Source organism: Globicephala melas, chromosome 4 (genome assembly GCF_963455315.2).
Source record: "Globicephala melas chromosome 4, mGloMel1.2, whole genome shotgun sequence".
In the NCBI taxonomy this organism is placed as follows: Eukaryota; Metazoa; Chordata; class Mammalia; order Artiodactyla; family Delphinidae; genus Globicephala; species Globicephala melas.
Window position 1 is genome coordinate 48,700,480 of NC_083317.1, and position 14,775 is coordinate 48,715,254.

A 14,775-nucleotide genomic window follows, 5' to 3' on the forward strand; every position below is an offset into this window, starting at 1 on the left:
ACCACTTACATTAGCACTGAAAAAATTAAATACTTATGTACAAATCTTTAAAAATGTGTAAAATCTATATAAAAAGAACTATAAAACTCCAATGAAAGATATCAAAGATCTAAATAAATAGATATTCCATGAACATGAATAGGAAGACTCAATACTGTCAAGATGTCAGTTCTTCCCAACTTGATCTACAGAATCACCACAATTCCAATCAGTATCACAGCAAGTTATTTTGTGGATTTCGACAGACTGATTTGAAATTTTAAATAGAAAGATGAAAGACCCAGAATAGCCAATACAATATTAAAGAACAAGCTCAGAGAACTGATACTCCCACCTTAAAGACTTACTATAAAGCTACAGTAACCAAGACAGCATGGTATGGACAAAAAAACAGACAAATAGATCAATAGAACAGAATAGACAGCTGAGAAAAGGATCCACACAATGTAATCAATTAATTTCTAACAAAGGAACAACGGCAATTCATTCAATGGAGAAAGGCTAATCTTCAACAAATGACACTAAAAGAACTGGCCACTCGTGTATGAAGAAATAAACAGAGACACAAATCTTATACCTTTCACAAAAATTAACTGAAAATGGATCACAGATCTAAATGTAAATTGCAAAACTATAAAATTCCTAAAAGATAACACAAGAGATAATCTAGGTGACCTTCAGTTGAACAATTACTCCTTAGATATAATACCTAAAGCACAATCCATGAAGGAAAAATTGAAATTTGGGCTTCATTAAAATTAAAACTGCTCTGTGAAAGATACTGTTAAAAGAATGAAAAGTTAAGATACAGACTAGAAAAAACTCTTTGCAAAACACATATGTGATAAAGGACTGGTACCCAAAATATACAATAATGCTTAAAACTAAAAAACAAGAAAACAAACAATTTAAAAAATGAGGGAATTCCCTGGTGATCCACTGGTTAGGACTCGATGCTTTCACCGCTGTGGGCCCGGGTTCAATCCCTGGTTGGGGAACTAAGATCCCACAAGCCATGCAGCACAGCCAAAAACAAAAAATGAGCCAAAAATGGGAACACACACTTCACCAAAGAAGATACACAGATGACAAATATGCATATGAAAAGAAGCTCACCAAAACATGTCATCAGGGAATTACAAGGTAAAACAAAGAGATACTACTACATACCTATTAGAATGGCTAAAACCCAAAACACTGACTACCCCAAATGTTGGCCAGGATGTGGAATAACAGGAAATCTCATTAGTTGCTGGTGGAAATGCAAAATGGTACAACCATTTTGGAAGACGCTTTGGCAATTTCTAACAAAACTAAACATACTCTTAACAATCTAGCAACTACACTCCTTAGTATTTACCCAAATAAGCTGGAAACTTCTGTCCACACAAAAATCTGCACATTAATGTTTAGTGCAGCTTTATTTATAATTGTGAAAACTTTAAAGTAACCAAGATGTCTTTCAATAGATGATAAAGAAACTGTGGTATACCCACATGATGGAGTATCATTCAGCTATAAACACAAATGACATTGGGGGAGTCTGTGCATGTGTAGGGGCAGGGGATATATGGGACCTGTCTGTAATTTCTGCTCAATTTTATTGTGAACCTAAAGTTACTCTAAAAAATAGTCTTTCTAAAAAAAAAAAAATTTTTTTTAAAGAACCGAGCTATCAAGCCACAAAAAGACACTTTGATAAACATAAAAGCATATAGCTAAGTGAAAGAAGCCAATCTGAAAAGGTATGATTCCAAGTATATGACAATATGATATAAAAAAATATATATGGGGACTTCCCTGATGGCATAGTCATTAAGAATTCACCTGCCAATGCAGGGGACACAGGTTTGAGCCTGGGTCCGGGAAGATCCCACGTGCCGCAGAGCAACTAAGCCCATGCGCCACAACTACTGAGCCTGTGCTCTACAGCCCACGAGCCACAACTACTGAGCCTGTGAGCCACAACTACTGAAGCCCGTGCACCTAGAGTCCATACTCACAAGAGAAGCCACCACAATGAGAAGCCCGCGCACCACAATGAAGAGTAGCCCCCGCTCGCCGCAGCTAAAAGAAAGCCCGAGCGCAGCAACGAAGATCCAACACAGCCAAAAATAAATAAATAAATAAATTTTTAAAACTATGGAGCTTTTCACGCAGATGGCGCCAAAGGCAAAGAAAGAACCTCCTGCATCTCCCAAAGCCAAAGCAAAAGCAAAAGCTCTGAAGGCTAAGAAAGTACGGTTGAAAGGCATCCACAGCCACAAAAAAAGAAGATCTGGATGTCACCCACCTTCCAACGGCCCAAAACACTGCAGCTCAAGAGGCAACACAAATATCCTCAGAAGAGCACCCCTAGAAGAAACAAGTTTGACCACTATGCCATCATCAAGTTCTCCCTCACCACCAAGTCAGCCATGAAGAAAACAGAAAACAACAACACACTGGTGCTCATTGTGGATGGCAAGGCCAACAAACATCAAATTAAACAGGCTGTGAAGAAGCTCTGACATTGACATGGCCTGATGGAAAGAAGAAGGCATATGTTCTACTGGCTCCTGACTATGATGCGTTGGAGTAGCCAACAGAATTGGGATCGTCTAAACTGAGTCCAGCTAGCTAATTCAAAATATAAAAGTTTTCACTGTAGATAAAAAAAACTATAGAGATATTAAAAAGATCAGTGGAGCACAAGAAATTTTTTTTTTTTTTTTTGCGGTACGTGGGCCTCTCACTGTTGTGGCCTCTCCCGTTGCAGAGCACAGGCTCCGGACGCGCAGGCTCAGCAGCCATGGCTCACGGGCCCAGCCACTCTGCGGCATGTGGGATCTTCCCAGACTGGGGCACGAACCCGTGTCCCCTGCATCGGCAGGCGGACTCTCAACCACTGCGCCACCAGGGAAGCCCAAGAAATTTTTAGAACAGTGAAATTATTCTGAATTACACTGTAATAGTGGATACATGTCATCATACATTTCTCAAAACACATAGAATATACTATACAAAAAGTGAACCCTAATATAAACTACGGACTTCAGTCAAAAATATAACAGAGGTGTTCCAGTTCACAATGATGATGTAGGTAGTGTCCTGAATTCACTTCCTCCCATGGACGCACCAAATCTACAGCTACATACAGAACAACTCCCTCTGAAAGAAATCCAGAAACTAGCTGAGCAACTCATCACACAAATGAGAAAAAACCCACATCAAAACTGGTAGGAGAGGGCTTCCCTGGTTGTGCAGTGGTTGAGAGTCCGCCTGCCGATGCAGGGGACACGTGTTCGTGCCTCGGTCCAGGAGGATCCCACATGCCGCGGAGAGGCTAGGCCCGTGAGCCATGGCCGCTGAACCTGCGCGTCTGGAGCCTGTGCTCCGCGACGGGAGAGGCCACGGCAGTGAGAGGCCCGCGTACCGCAAAAGGGGGAAAAAAAAAAAAAACTGGTAGGAGAGGCTGAGACATAATCTCTCCATAAACACCATCCCCAGCAGATCAGAACACAGCCAGAAAGGAACTCACAACTCCCAGCTTTTTCCTAAGGAGCAATGGGTTTGCACCCCACATTTAGCACCCCAACTTTTAAGATTATCACAAGGAGATAGGCCCCCAAAACATTTAGCTTTAAAAGGCAACAGAACTTGCATCTAAATATAAGACCCATAAGGCTTTGGCATACTAAGACACAGTTCTTAAAAGGCTCACATGGACTCACCATGGCTAACCCTCCAGGACCCAGAATAGAGGCAGCAGACTAAAATGCACCCAGTCTTTCTATAAAAGAGGCCTATTTGTTTATCTCAAAATCTGCAGTATGAGGGCAGGCTTCTAATTTAATACGCATCCCAGGTCCAACTGCAACACTCTCCAGAGACCACAGAGGCAGGTAGGCACCATCTCTGAGCTCTCCCTCTGCCTCCAGGTTGCCCTTATCTCCCAAAAAGGAGCTTATGCACAAGACTGGCACACCACTTTTTGCAGCTGCTGCCCAGGGGATACCCCCTAATCACCTGGCTCTGGTGGCCAATGGGGCATGTGCTCGTAGGTCCCACAGGACTAAACCTAAGAGCAGAACAGTTTTTAACCAGCTATCCCCCCAGGTTACAGCACAGAGCAAACAAACAGAAACACCTGTCTGCCAGTCTTACTCTGAAAGAGGTATAGCTGTGTACTTTTTTTTTTTTTGGGGGGGCTGCGTTGGGTCTTTGTTGCTGCACACGGGCTTTTTTCTCTAGTTGCAGCGAGCAGGGGCTTCTCCTTGTTGCAGTGCATGGGCTTCTCACTGCAGTGGCTTCTCTTTGTTGCGGAGCATGGGCTCAGTAGTTGTGGCTCGCGGGCTCTAGAGTGCAAGCTCAGGAGTTGTGGTGCACAGGCCTAGTTGCTCCACGGCATGTGGGATCCTCCCGGACCAGGGCTCGAACCTGTGTCCCCTGCATTGGCAGGTGGATTCTTAACTACTGCGCCACCAGGGAAGTCCCTAGCTGTGTACTTTAAAAGCTGCTGCCTGGGGGCCTGGCTTCCAATCAGCCTGCATCTAGGTGCTAAGACCCTCCCCCTTGGGATACGGACAGGTCTTGTCACACTCAACTACTGGAAGCCACTATAAACAAAGAAGACTGCTTGGACAATCACAGAGGTCTAAGAAACAACCAAGAGTTAGGACAGGATTAAAGGATAAGGTTCAGGTCCTATATAAGATCCATCTTTCAAGACTGAGAGAGGTGGCTGTTTTATCTAATACATGGAAACTAACCAGAGAATGAAGGAAAATAAAGCAGAAAAATACATTACAAATGAAAGAACAAGATAAAACCTCAGAAAAAAACACCTTACTGACTGGAAATAAGTGATCTACCTGATAAATAGTTCAAAAAATTAGTCATAAAGATGCTCACCAAAGTCAAAAGACCAATGCATAAACAAAACGAAAATTTCAACAAAAAGAAAGAAAATATAAGAAAGTACCAAATCACAGAACTGAAGAATATTAATAATTGAACTGAAAAATTCAATAGAGAGATCAACAGTAAACTAGATGACGTGAAAGAAAGGATCAGTGAACTCGAAGACAGGGCAGTAGAATTCATCCAATCAAAGGATCAAAAAAAGAATAAAAAGAGTGAGCATATACTAAGGGACTTATAAGACAACATAAAGGAGAACAATATTCACATAATAGGAGTACCAAAAAGAGAAGGCGGGGGTAGAAAACTTATTTAAAGAAATACTGGTTGAGGGCTTCCCTGGTGGCGCAGTGGTTGAGAGTCCGCCTGCTGATGCAGGGGACACGGGTTCGTGCCCCGGTCCGGGAAGATCCCACATGCCACGGAGCGGCTAGGCCCGTGAGCCACGGTCGCTGAGCCCGCGCGTCCGAAGCCTGTGCTCCGCAATGGGAGAGGCCCGTGTACCGCAAAAAAAAAAAAAAAAAAAGCATCTTGATTAGTTGCTAATAAAACTCTTTAAAAAAAAAAAAGAAAAAAAGGAAAAGAAATACTGGTTGAAAATTTCCCTAACCTGCGGAACAAAACCAACATCCACAGTCAGGAAGCCCAGAGCGTTCCAAACTAGATGCATCTATAGTAGAGCCACACCAAGGCACATTATAATTAAATTGTAAAACGTTAAAGATGAGGAGACAATCTAAAAAGTAACAAGAGAAAAAACAACTTCTTATATACAAGGGAACCCCCATAAAACTATCAGCAGATATTTCAGCAGAAACTTTACAGGCCAGAAGGGAGTGTCTCAATATATTCAAAGTGCTGAAAGAAGAAAAAACTGCCAACCAAGGACACTCTACCCAGCAAAGTTGTCCTCCAGGACTGAAGGAGAGATAAAGAGCTCCAGACAAGCAAAAGGTAAAGTTCCAGAGAAGCACCACTAGACCTGCCACACATGAAATGTTGAAGGGTTTTCCTTAAGCCAAAAAAGGAACTAATTAGTTACAAGAAAACATATGAAAGTATAAATCAGAGTGGAAATAAGTGACTAGAGAGTGAAGCGATAATAGGAAAGATCAATGAAACTAAGCTGTTTTTTGAAAAGATAACCCCAAAATGGCCTTTAGCTAGGCACAACAAGCAAAAAGGAGAGAGAACTCACAAAACAAAAACATCAAAAATTAGAGAGGAGATATTACTACTGATCACAGAACTATAAAAGATCATAAGAGACTACTATGAATTATATGCCAACAAATTAGACAACCTATAAGAAATGAATAAATTTCTAGAAACATAACCTACTAAGACTGAATCATGAAGAAAGAGAAAATATGAACAGAACAATTACTAATAACAAAACTGAATCAGTAATCAAAAACCTCCCAACAAACAAAAGTCCAGGACCAGATGGAGTCCCTGGTGAAGCCTACCAAACATTTAGAGAAGAATTATTACTAATCCTTCTCAAACTCTTCCAAAAAACAGAGGAGGAGGAAACACTCCCAAACTCATTTTATGAGGCCATCATTACCCTAATACCAAAACCAGACAAGGATACTACAAAAGAATTACAGGCCAATATCCTTGATGAACACAGATGCAAAAATCCTCAACAAAATATTAGCAAACTAAATTCAACAATACATTAAAAGGTTCACACATCATGAACAAGTCAGATTTATTCCAGGTATGCAAAAATGCTTCAACATCCACAAATCAATCTATGTGATACATCACATTCATCAAATGAATGATGAAATCATATCATCATATCAATAGACGCAGAAAAAGCATTTGGCAAAATTCAACATCCATTCACCATAAAACCTCTCAACAAGGCAGGTATAGAGGGAATGTACCTCAATTATGTATGACAGGACATATATAACAGGCCCACATCACATGTCATACTCAAGAGTAAAAAGCTGAAAGCTTTTCCTCTAAGATCAGGAACAAAACAAAGATGGCCACACTCACCACTTTTATTCAACAGAGTACTAGAAGTCCTAGCCAGAGCAATTAGGCAAGAAAAATAAATAAAAAGTATCCAAATTCGAAAAAAAGTAAAACTGTCTCTATTGGCAGATGACAAGATATCATACATAGAAAACCCTAAAGATCACACCAAAAAAACTGTTACAACTAATCAACGAATTCAGTACAGTTGCAGGATACAAAATCAACATACAAAAAAACAATTGCATTTCTACACACTTACAATAAACTACCTGAAAGAGAAATTAAGAAAACAGTCCCATTTACAACTGCAGTAAAAAGAATAAAATATCTAGGAATAAACAACCCATACACTGAAAACTGTAAGACACTGATGAAAGAAACTGAAGAGATACAAATAAATGGCAACATATGCCATACTCATGGACAGGAAGAATTAATAATGATAAAATGGCCGTACTACCCAAAGCAACTTACAGATTCATGCAATCCCTATCAACATTCCAACAGTATTTTTCACAGAAATAGAAAAAACAATCTTAAAATTTGTTTGGAACCACAAAAGACCCTGAATAGCCAAAGCAATCTTAAGAAGAACAAAGCTGAAGACACCACACGTCCTGATTTCAAACTACATTACAAGGCTATAGTAATCAAAACAGTATGGTACTGCCATAAAAACACAAAAATAGATCAACTGAACAGACGAGAGAGCCCAGAAATAAATCTACACATATATGGTCAATTAATTTATGATAAATAACACTAGAATATACAGTTGGGAAAAGACAGGCTCTTCAATAAATTATGCTGGGAAAACTGAACAACCATATGCAAAAGAATGAAACAGGATGACTATCTTACACCATACACAAAAATCAATTCAAAATGGACTGACTGACTTGAACATAAAACCTGAAACTATAGAACTCCTAAAAGATAACATAAAGGGTAAGATCCTTGATATCAGTGTCTTAACAATGATTTTTTGGATTTGACACCTAGGCAAAGGCAATAAAAACAAAATAAACAAGTGAGACTACATCAACCTAAAAATGTCTGCATAGCAAAGGAAACCATCAACAATATGAAAAACCAATCTACAGAATTGGAGAAATTATTTCTGAAACATATAACTGATAGGAGGCTAACATCCAAAATATATAAAGAACTCATACAACTCAATAGCAAAAACAAAAGATCTAATTTAAAAATCGACAGATCTGAATAGAAATTTTTCCAAAGAAGACATACATATGGCCAACAGGTACATGAAAAGGGGCTCAACATCACTAAACACCATGGAAATGCAAATCAAAACCACAATGAACTACCTCCTCACACCTGGTAGAATGGCCATTATCAAAAAGACAAGACATAAAAAGAGGATGCAAGGATGAGGAGAGGGACTTCCCTGGTGGTCCAGTGGTTAAGAATCCACCTTCTGGGACTTCCCTGGTTGCGCAGTGGTTAAGAATCCGCCTGCTAATGCAGGGGACACGGATTCAATCACTGGTCCAGGAAGATCCCACATGCCGCACAGCAACTAAGCCCGTGCGCCACAACTACTGACTCTGCACTCTAGAGCCCAAGAGCCACAACTACTGTAGCCTGGGTGCCTAGAGCCCATGCTCCGCAACAATAGAAGCCACCACGATGAGAAACCTGCCCACTGCAACAACGAGTAGCCCCCACTAGCCGCAACTAGAGAAAAAAGCCCGCACGCAGCAATGAAGACCCAACGCAGCCATAAATAAATAAATATATAAATTTATAAATTTATTTAAAAAAAAGAATCCACCTTCCAATGCAGGGGACGCAGGTTCAATCCCTGGTCAGGGAGCTAAGATCCTACATGCTGCAGGACAGCTAAGCCTGTGCACCGCAACTAATGAGCACGCAGGCTCTGGAGCCCGCGTGCCACAAGAGAGCCCACGTGCTACAACTACTGAGCCCGCGTGCTCTAGAGCCCATGCGCCACAACTATAGAGAAGCCCATGTGCTGCAATAGAAGATCCCGCGTGCCACAACTAAGACCTGACACAGCCAAATAAATAAATATTTAAAAAGAAAAAAAAGGATGAGGAGAAAATGGAACCCTTGTGCACTGCTTGCAGGAATGTAAACTGGTAGAGACACTATGGAAAATACTATGGAGGTTCCTCAAAAAAATTTTTAAAAACCACATGACTCAGCAATTCCATTTCCACTTCTGGGTATTTTTCCTTAGAAAACAAAATCACTACCTGAAAAAAAAATTATCGACAACTCCATGTTCACTGCAATATTATTTACAATAGCCAGGATGTGTAAACAATCTAAGTGTCCATCAATGGATGAATGGATAAACAAAATGTGGTATGTGTACATATATATATACACACACATATATACACACACACACACTTTAATGGAATGTTATTCAACCATAAAAAAAGAAGGAAATCTTGCCATTAGCAATAACATGGGTAGACTGTCAGGGCATTATACTACGTGAAATAAGTCAAACAGAGAAAAACAAATACTGTACGATCTCACTTACATGTGGAATTTTTTTTGAATCTTAATGCATTGATACAGAGAACAGATTTGTGGTTGCCAGAGGCAGGGGTTGAGAGCTGGAGGAAATGAATGAAGGTGGCCAAAAGGTACAAATTTCCAGTTATAAGTCCTGGGGACATAATGTACAGCATGGCGGATTAGTTAACAAAACTATACTATACATTTGAAACCTGCTAAGAGAGTAGATCTTAAAAGTCTCATCATAAGAAAAAAAAACTGTAACTATGTATGGTAATGTATGTTAACTAAACTTACTGTGGCAATAATTTTGCAATTTAAATATGTATCAATCATTATGGCTTTCAGAGATGGTGAAGCTGGGGAGCTCCCGGCTGGGAGAAGGACATCAGATCTCACTGTCCTCCCAGCCTTTCAACCTTCCTCCAAAGCCCCTAGATAAAATGGCTCGATCCCCAAAATAAATAAATAAATAAATAAATAAATATCATCATGTTGTACACCTAAAACTAATACAGTGTTACATGTCAATTACATCTCAATATTAAAAAAATGTATCAGTATTTGGCTCACCAACTGTAACAAATGTACCACATTAATGCAAGATGTTAATAATAAGGAAACTGTGTGTGAGCATAGGGAAGGGCAGAATGAATATATGGGTACTGTTTGTACTATCCCTTCAATTTTTTGGTAAACCTGAAACAACTCTAAAAAATAGTCTATTATTTTAAAAAATAAGCAAACTGACCGCACCAGGTATTGGTAAAGTTACAGAGCATCCAGAAGTCCCATACATTGCTGGTGGGAATGTAAAGTGGTATTCTGGAAATCAGTTTGGCAGTTAAACATACACTTACATATGATTCAGGAATCCCACTCCTAGGTATTTCCCCTAGAGAAATTTAAAAACTTCTGCTCACAAAAAAGACCTGTATACAAATATGTATAGCATCTTTATTCCTAACTGCCAAAAACTGGAAACCCATATGTCCTTCAGTGGTTAATATGGGAATGGTTAAACAAACTATTGATATATACAACATCGATGAATCTCAATGGCATTATACTACATGAAAAAGCCACTCTCAAAACATTAAAAAATTACATACTCCATGATTGCATTCATGTGACATTCTGGAAAATACAGAACTACAGGTAGAGAAAACAACGTTACCATGGGTTAGGGGTAGGGATAGGGAGTAACTACAAAGGGAATTTTTTGGAGTGATAGAACTGTACGGTATCTTCACTGTGATGATAGTCATATGAGTCTATACAGATTTTGTAACTCATAGGACTGTACACCAACAAAAAAAACGATAAATAAATACAAATACACACACACACACACACACCTTTATAATGGTGGTGGCTGCAAAAATGTATACCTTTGTCAAAATTCAGAGAACACTTAAAATGGATTAATTTAATTATACGTAAATTAATTGCCAATAAAATATATTTTTAAAAGGGCAAAAAATTTGAACAGACACTTCACAAAAAAAGAAAATATACAACAGCTAATCAACATATGAAAATATTTTAACACCATTAGTCACCAGGGCAAAGCAAATTAAAACCAATTAAAAACAATCCCAAAAGTCCATCAACAGAAGAATTAGATTAATAAATTGTGTTATACTCATATAACAGAATATTACTTAGCAGTAAAAAGAAACAAACTGGGCTTTCCTGGTGGCACAGTGGTTAAGAATCTTCCTGCCAATGCAGGGGTCATGGGTTCGAGCCTGGTCCGGGCACCACAACTACTGAGCCTGCACTCTAGAGCCCACAAGCCACAACTACTGAGCCCACATGCCACAACTACTGAAGCCCGCGTGCCTAGAGTCTGCAACAAGAGAAGCCACCATGATGAGAAGCCCACGCACCACAACGAGTACCCCTCCCCCCGCTCACAGCAACTGCTGATAGACAGAAAACAGGAATGAGTTTCAATAACGTTTTACTAAGCAAAAGAAGGCAAACACAAAAGAGTATACACTATACGAATAGGCAAAACTATCTTACTGATACAGAAATCAGAAAATTGGTTGTCAGGAACAGGGTGGGAATAGGGACAGCGGGCAAAGAGAAGATACAATGGTAAGGGGCATAAGGGAACTTTCAAGGCTCACGACAATGCTCTATTTCACTGAGATATTGGTTGCATATGTTACATTAGTCAAAGCTCATCCAATTATACACCTAAGATCTGTGCAGCCTGCTTTATATAATTGCATCTCAGTTAATATCAAAAATAAACAAGTTAAAATTCTGCTGAAGATAGCATAATCTGAAGATTATGGAGAGTGGTATTTATCCCTTTTTATTTCATTGAAACCTACAGCGTGTGGGAGAAACAACAAAGCAAGATTTTGGTACTGCCTCAAACCCTACAAACTATGAAGCACACTTAACAAATACCGTTAAGTCTAAAGCAACATGGGAGCAAGGTAAAGCTGACACATTTGCCACTTCAAATCTCAAACACGATGTAGATTTCCCAAAAGTTAAGTATCACTATCCTAAGGAACATGTGCAACTAGAGTGGGAAACTGGTCATAGGAAAAGAAAATATGTCTCTGAGGAGGCCTTGTTTCACTCAGTGGGTAGAGAGAAATAGGAGAAAATAAGCCATTACTTCTCAGGAAAAGGAGACTGCTGAAATGAAAAGGAGTTAAGGAAAGAGAAGACCGTAGATTATATAACATAGAGACTTAATACCTAAAGAGCTCTCTGGGGACTTCCCTGGTGGCACAGTGGTTAACAATATGACTGCCAATGCAGGGGACATGGGTTCGAGCCTGGTCCGGGAAGGTCCCACATGTCACAGAGCAACTACTGAGTCCATGTGCAACAACTACTGTGCGCTCTAGAGCCCACAAACCACAACTACTGAGCCCTCATGCCACAACTACTGAAGCCCACATGCCTAGAGCCTGTGCTCCGCAACGAGAAGCCACTGCAGTGAGAAGCACACGCACCGCAACGAAGAGTAGCCCCCACTCACCGCAACTGGAGAAAGCCCGCGCGTAGCAATGAAGACCCAACACAGCCAAAAATAAATAAATAAAATAAATAAATTTATTTCTTAAAAAAGAGCTCTCTGGTGATCCACATCTGCCTCTTGAAGGCCAAATACTAAAGGAAGATTATATGACCCAAGGGTAAAGGAAAAAACACATTTAGTAAGACACCCCTTAAGAAAACAAACCCAACAAAAAGCATCCATCTACTTCCAAGAGACTGTGTGTGTGTGTGTGTGTGTGTGTGTGTGTATTTAAAATGATATATATATCTTATTTTTACTCCATTCAGTATTCTAAAACATAAAGTAAAATATATAAATGCAGAGATAAAATTTTCTTAAAATAATGTATGTTGGGGACTTCCCTGGTGGTCCAGTGGTTAAGAATCTGCCTTCCAATGCAGGGAAAGCAGGTTGAATCCCTGGTCCAGGAACTAAGATCCCACATGCCACGGGGCAAGTCAGCCTATGCACTGCAACTACTGAGCCATGTGCCACAACCAGAGAGCCCACGGACCACAATGAAAGATCCCCAAAACTAAGACCCAATGCAACCAAAAATAAATAAATAAATATTTTAAAAAAGCTTAAAAAAATAATGTATTTTTTTCTTCTACTGGCAACAATTTTACTGCCTGATAATATCCAGTAATAGTAAACCTGTAGAAATATGGGAGCTCTCACTGGTGGCAATATAAATTGGTGCAAATCTTCTGTGAGACAATTTTGCAATATTCATTAAAATTTAATATACAAACTTCCTTAGACCCAGTAATCCCACTCAAAAATAGTTCCCTGTTTACAAAAAATGAAGGTCTTGCAATATTGTTTCTGTCAGCAAAACTCTAGAAACAACCAAATTGTCTAATATCAGTGCACTAAGTGAATAAATTATTGTATATACTATATTTTGGGAGTATTGCAAAGCCAATAAAAAATAAAAGAGATCTAAATGTGTTAAAATAGAAGAAAAAAATTAACAATATTACTAATATTACTATGTATTTCATGATCCCTCTTAAGCAATGATCAAAAAATAATACAGAGTCATATGGGGGCAATATGCTTTCTTTTCCTTGAAAGGAATGAAAAAAAACTGTCAGCAGTGACTGCATTTAAGAAATAGTCCCATTTGTTATTTCCCTTTTTTGTACCCTGTATAAAAAGCAAATGCATTATTTAATTATTAAATTTTTAAATAATGTTAGGGAATTCCTTGGTGGTCTAGTGGTTAGGACTCCATGTTTTCACTGCTGAGGGCATGGGATCAATCCCTATTCAGGGAACTAAGATCCTGCAAGCCATGCAGTACGGCCAAAATAAATAAATATATAAATGTTAAAGCAACTAATACTAACAACAAATCTTTCCTCTGAGAACAAGTTATAGTAAATGGTTAATTTTTCTTGTCTGTAACATAAAAACACATACATTCAAGGTGACTTAAAGTCTGTTATCCTAAAATTCTCCTGTTGTGATCTGAACTGTCTCTGCCAAAATTCATATGTTGACATCCTAACCTTTAATATGACTGTATGTGGAGATAGGGCCTTTACATAGGTAATGAAGTTTAAATGAGGTCATACGGGTGGGACCCTAATCCTGTAAGACTAGTGTCCTTATAAGAAGAGGAAGAAACTCCAGGGATGTGGGTGCACAGAAAAGAGGCCATATGAGGACAAAGCAAGACGATAGCCATCTGTAAGCCAAGGAGAGAGGCCTTAGTGAAATGAACCCTGCCAGCACCTTGATTTTGGACTTCCAGCCTCCAGACCTGTGAGAAAATAACTTTCTGTTGTTTAAGCCATCTGACCTGTGGTCTTTCGTTATGTTAGCCCTAGTAGACTAATATGTATATCCTCAAATGGAGAATTAGAAAATCTTAGAAAAATTCTATTTTTAAAACCTTGACCATGAGTTGTGCCCGTCAAGGAAAAAAAAAAAAAACTTATAAAGTGCTATCTTAAGCTTTATTCATGAGAACTCTATAGTAATACTTAATAGTAATAAAATTACTCCAGATTCATAATCAGGATACCTTTTAAGATATAGTTGTGTCGGGCTGGGATGAATTGGGAGATTGAGATTGACATCTGGGTCAATCTATTTCATACGCCACTGCGTATGAAATAGATAACTAGTGAGAACCTGCTGCATAGCACAGGGAACTCTACTTGGTGCTCTGTGGTGACCTGGATGGGAGGAAATCCAAAAGGGAGGGGATATGTGTATACATATGGCTGGTTCACTCTGCTGTGCAGCAGGAGCTAGCACAACAATGTAAAGCAACCGTACCCCAATAAAAAATAAATATTTTAAAAATATAT

At 39.2% G+C, this 14,775-nt stretch overlaps 1 protein-coding gene and 1 pseudogene across 27 annotated transcripts in view; one reads left to right on the top strand and one right to left on the bottom strand.

Moving 5' to 3' along the window:
- SENP7 (SUMO specific peptidase 7) overlaps positions 1–14,775 on the bottom strand; it is a 171,357-nt gene that overhangs the window by 109,698 nt on the left and 46,884 nt on the right. The gene's annotated exons all lie outside the window — the stretch shown is intronic.
- On the top strand, positions 2,161–2,604 carry LOC115855645 (large ribosomal subunit protein uL23 pseudogene; annotated as a pseudogene).